This window comes from Pteropus vampyrus, unplaced genomic scaffold (assembly GCF_000151845.1).
Source record: "Pteropus vampyrus isolate Shadow unplaced genomic scaffold, Pvam_2.0 Scaffold306, whole genome shotgun sequence".
Classification (NCBI taxonomy): Eukaryota; Metazoa; Chordata; class Mammalia; order Chiroptera; family Pteropodidae; genus Pteropus; species Pteropus vampyrus.
Window position 1 is genome coordinate 1,767,416 of NW_011889087.1, and position 5,839 is coordinate 1,773,254.

Genomic DNA, 5,839 nt, shown 5'->3' on the forward strand with positions numbered 1-5,839 from the left:
TTCATCTTATTGGTAGGCCACAGTATCATAGAGCTCTCCTCCAGCACCATATTTCAAGCGAATCAATTTTTTTCCTATCAGTCTTCTTCGCTGTCCAACTTTTACATCCATACATAGTAACTGGGAATAGAAGGACATGGATGATCTTAGCCTTGGACTGTAATTCCATATCTTTGCTCTTTGTTATCTTTCCTAATTAAAAAAAGAAAAAGAAAAAGAAAAAGACCTTAATGCTGGAAGGAAGTTTAGTAATCATTAAGTCCAGTTTTCCAGATAGAAAAATGAGGCCCTGAGAGACAAAGTCACTTGTCCGAGGTCACACAGCTAATGGCTGAGCTCAGATCCAGCTTTTATTTTTTATTTTATTTTTTTTTAGGCGAGGCAACCCTTGGTTGATTTTACAGATTACAAGGACATTGTCAGTTTACAATCCCTTATGTTTTACACCTACAGCACCTGGTCTTCCTAGGTGGTCTCCCATCCAAGTACTAACCAGGCCTAGCTTAGCTTCCAAGATCAGATGGGATCAGGCTTGTTCAGGGTGGCATGGCCATAGACAGACCCAGCTTTTAGTTCTTATGCCTTTCACACGCTCATTAATGGTTTTTTAAACCACAAGTTGCAACCCATTAGTGAGTTGTGAAATCAATTAGTGAGATGTAACCAGCATTAAAAAAACAAAACAAAACAAAACAAAACAAAACAAAACCCCAAAACAGAATGAAATAGAAAAGATCAAAGTGCATGGCTAATAGAAAGGATTAATATTGTCTTGAAATTTTTTGTTTTACTTATACATTTATGTAAGTATATGTGACCTGGGTCATATGTAAAATGTGTTTATTGCTATGGGTTATGGTTTTTAAAAGTCTAAAAACTGCTGCTCCAAAGGGACATCGGCTCTGTCCTCAGGTTCTTACACTCTAATGATTCAATAAAAGAATAAATGAATATGAACTAATTGAAGAATGCTTTGAAAATATTACAAAATAGATCAGTTTGCATTGTTTCTCTTCTGTTCTCAGGAAATGCAGAGATAGGTAGATAGCTGATGAGTAAGTTAGCAAAGACTTGGCTCCCACAAAATCCTCATTAGTCCCCTTTAAAGCCCCTAGTGGTCTTGCCTGTGTGGAGACATTTCTCAGATCTCAAGCTTTTGATAACTAGGAGTCTGAACTGATCATTTAGCACATGTCGCAGTGAGCCCATGAACTTGGATAACACCAAATGTTGCTTCCCCCTCCTCCTACCTGCCTCCTCACCCTAGGAGGTACACAGGCTGATTCCATTCCAAAAGGAATGACCAAATAAATGATCCTTGGACTCAGACCAGCATAGGGATAAATACTAGGAATATGTTCTTATGGTTATATCTGTAAGCCTCGAAAACATCTGTGGCCAGGCAAAAGATAGGATAATATTAAGAAAATCAATGTCAAGGTATAAGGAACCCACACCTTGAGGCAGGTCTGATCCTAATTGGGATATTGAGACTTCTTGAACTAAAAGCTTTTGGCTGCATTTCTGCTGCTCCTGCCTGTTATGGGGACTTCTTGGCCTGAATTCCTGAGCATTAATGTTTGCCTCTCTATCTGGTGCCTTCTCTGTTTTTTTCCAGTTTTCCAGCCTGAATTCCTGCTCCCTGACTTCTTGTCCTCCCAGCTTCCTCAGCTGCTTTGCCTGCCTGCCCTTAACACTGAGCCCTCTTAGCATCAAGTCTTGTTTTCACTCCATTTTGTGGTGACTCTTCCCTGTCCCACCTTCATCTTGCATTCCTGATGCCTAAGCTCTAAACTGACACCTTCAGTAGGTGAGACAACCATTTGCCAGGTGCTCTGCCTTCATTATCACCCCCAAGAGTCTCTTGGTGTCCTTACTGGGCTGTGACTACAGGACTTTGCCCATCTCTCATGGCCTGTATCCCCTCCACGATAGCAAATCATCGACAAGAAGAGTTTCAGACCAGTTGTCTTTTCTGCAACAAAGCTCCTCAATCTTCCCAACTCTCCTAGACCCAGTACTTGGCATGGAAGGAATCAGAACCAGGATGATTCTTCTCCCTAGTCATCCACGATGGCATCAAGAGGAGCAAAGGTATAAAAAGCCATTTTGTACATTTGGAACAATTAATTAAACTGCTCCCTCCATGACCCTCCCTGCCTTGCAGAACCAGAGAGCTTCAGTGACAAGATGTCTGTGAGTGGGCACCAGTCAGAGGGTTACTGTAAGAACCTGAGATGTAAGGAAAAGAACCTGAACTGGAGAGATGGCAGTAAACATGTAAGAGACAGCAAGAGACAGATATGAAATATTTTAATGAAAAAGAGCAACAAGACTTGGAGACTAAACAGGAATGGAGAATAGAGAGAAGGATCAATTATTGCCAAGGGCATCGTCAGAAGTAATCAAATTAAGATATCTCCATGGTCCCCTGGGCACCTGCAGCTAACTAGTCTAAAACAACAGTTTTTACCTTCAAGCCAGTTCTTCCTCCATTTCTCTTTATCTCATTCGGTGGTTCTATCACTCCCTCAGCTATGCACATTTGAAACCCTGAATGATCTTTGACTCTACTCAGAGGTCTCCCTTAAATCCAGTAAGTCACCAAGTTCTGCTGATGTTTCCTTCATAATATTTCTTAAAATCACCCTTCCTTTTATTTCAAGTGCTCCCACACTGGTTTAGGGTCTCAGAGCTTCTAGCCAGGACTCTTGTCTTAGTTCTACCTTCTGTCTCCCCTACTTCAATCTATGCCACACAATCTTTCTAAAACACCATTTTAAACTTGCCAGCCACCACAAAAAAATATACCTATGACTTCTGTTGTGGTAGCCTCTTGCTGCAATGGTAGCCTCCAAGTTCATGACCAGGTGAGCTATCCCCGAGGTCGCAGAGCAGAAGGAATCAGAGATCAAGTTAAAATGTTCAAATCACATTGTTAATAAAATCAATTTCAAACACACAGCAAGAAGCAAGGGGAAAAGGATGAGGCTACTTCACCAACTTAAGGTAGGGTGCAAATAGGGTGGAGGGTCCCACTACGGAATTGAGGTATGCAATGTTCATATGTCTTGTATCTCTCTCTGCTACATCAGCCTTTTCTGTTGATGATATCGTAAGGACCAGAGTTGACATTCAAGCAAAGGGACCCACAGATGGACGGTACACTGAGCCAATTGTAGGAACAAGTTTGCTGGGCTATTCCTATAACTTGCTAATTAGCCTGCTGAGTAGCCACGAGTATATCTGTTTATCTTGGGCATAGTACACAGGGGTCAGACTAGATATCACCAAAGAGTTGAATTAAAACCTCATGAATATTGAGTGCTCGTGTATATTCAATGTATCGTGAATATTAGTGCCTTTGGTATATTTAGTGCCTCGTATGTCTTATGCATGTTCAGGATGTCATGAATATTTTATAGTTTTCATGCATTTGTGCCATGACTATGGTACCCAGGTGCCTCGTGAATATTAGGCATCTCTTGGTCCTTCCTATCTATGCTTAACACGCTCATGCTGTACTTGCAAACTATTTAACACATCCTATGACCTCTGCCCGTGTCTAACAAACATTTTGCTTACTAGTTATTTACCTATACTTAAAACCTCTTAAAATGTTTCACTCTGGTTTTACAAACTGCAAACTTATCTATTATAAGACGATCGAATGTTCTCAAAGTAAATTTACATTACAGCCTTCTCTTTGCCCATATTGCTGTTAACTCCTGATCTACGCCCTGCTGCTCCAAATCTGCTCCTCCTTCAGTCTTTCTCATCTCAGACATGGCATTTCCTGACCTCAGAGCCAACCTTGACAAAAACTCTCTTTACTCTCCTCATAGCTAATGCCTCGCCAAGACCTCACACTGCTACTCTTAAGATATACTTCCACCCCAGTCCAAGTCATCATCAGCGTTCAGGGATGAGTGCAATTCGCTGCCTCTTCCACATCAATCCTGTTCCATACAGCATCCCAGAATGACCTTTCTCAGATATCACTTGGATCATGTTACTTCTTAAAAACCCTTCATTGGTTTCTTGTTGAACTTAGGATCAAGTACAAAGTTTTTAGGCTACTTCTCCAGCCTCACCTTGGCACTTTCCCATTTTCATAAGGCTCCTTCACATGATCTTCTTTAGTTTCTTCCTTAAGGCCTTTGTGCTTTTTCTTTCTTTTACCTGGAACGCTCCCCTTGCTCAGGACTTTGTCTTCCTCATACACACGGCAGTCCTACTCATTCTTCAGGCTTCAGCCTACATATGACTTCCTCAGAGAGGCCTTTGTTGACTCCTCAGACTACTCGGGTCCTGTGTTATTCTCTCTCACATCACCCTCTCTTTTTGTTTCCTTCAGAGCATTTATTTGGTTGTGGATTTATTTAACAATTACCCAGTCTTCCAAGCTCTAAAGCCTCATTAGGGTAGGGATCATGTCTGTTTTGTTCACAGTAGCCCAGGCAGCACTTGGCACAATGCCTAGCACATAGTAAACACTCAATAAATATTAGTCGAGTGAACAAATAGGTGTGAGTAAAACACAGATCTCCTTAGTTCGATATTTTTAACTTTAGTCTTTTTGTAGATTTTGTGGTCAGAGCTCTAGGTTTGAGTTTTGATTCTTCCATTTGCTAAGCATGACCATTAGCAAGTTATTTAACTTCTCTGATTTTCAACACTCATGTTGTTTTGTTTTAAAATCTTTCATTCATCTGTTCTGCTTCTCCAACTAGACTCCAAGCCCTGTGGCAACAAGGTTCCCATCTCAGGCTTCTTGTATCCCTCACAGCACCTGGCTCAGTACCTTACATAGAGATGCTCAACTCAAATTCAGCTAAGAATCGTGAGTACCCATGCGATACCAGTCACTGCATTTCACATTCATTATTGCCTAACTTCGTTTTTCATGAGAATCCTGCCAGGTCAGTATTACTATGATTGTTGTGAAAACAGAGGCTCAGAAGGTTTAGTAATCTGCCTAAGGGCACCCAGTCAGCAAATAGCAGTCTTTTAACTCTCTGTCTGTTTGATTTATAGCCTGGCACATAGTAAATGCTCAATAAATACTCGTTAGTGCTCTTTCTCTACACCATATTGCCTTTCTCAAGAAATATTTATTCATAGTGAGGATGATAATTATTATCATGTTCTCAGTTCTTATCCCACCCCCAGGACTTGGCTGAAGTCTTTGATCTTCTCCCCTAAAGTTCTTCCAGTGTCTCATACCCCTAATTCCCAGTCAGTTACCTATTTGTGCCTCATTTCTTTGCTACATTTTCATAGACCCTGATATAGCACACCCCTTGGTTGCTCCACAAGCCCTGTTCTCCACATATGCCTTCCACTAAAGCTTCTCTTCCTCACGGTCTCTCTTCCTCCATCAGTCATCCAGTCCAGCTTTAATTCAGGGATGAAGAACTACACCCCCATCTGGGAATGCTACACTAGAGCGCTAATGTCCAGGAGTTGCCTAGGGTTCTTAGGAGTTAGAATTATTAGGAGGTAGAATTATTACTACTCATTAAGTGGCTTGGGCAAGTCACAATCCCTCTACTCAGTTGGGCGGCTTGGGCAAGTCACATCTCTCTCCAAGACTCAATCTTTTCACCTCTAAAATGGTGAAACTTGCTAACATTTATCAAGCATGTACATGAGGTACATAAGCATTGCATATAAGATATCAATAATAGCAGATGTTTACATAGCGCTTAATGTGTGCCAGACACTACACCAAATGCTTTACGTGTATTTATTCACTTAATCCTCACAACAACCCTGTGAAATATTATGACCCCTAATTCCAAGATGAAAAAATGGAGGTCTCCAAATTAAGTAATTT

General features: G+C 41.1%; 1 pseudogene; it reads right to left on the reverse strand.

The window, feature by feature from the left end:
* Positions 1 to 444: 444 nt before the first annotated feature.
* Positions 445 to 558, reverse strand: LOC111730318 (annotated as a pseudogene).
* Between the last annotated feature and the right edge of the window lie 5,281 nt (positions 559 to 5,839).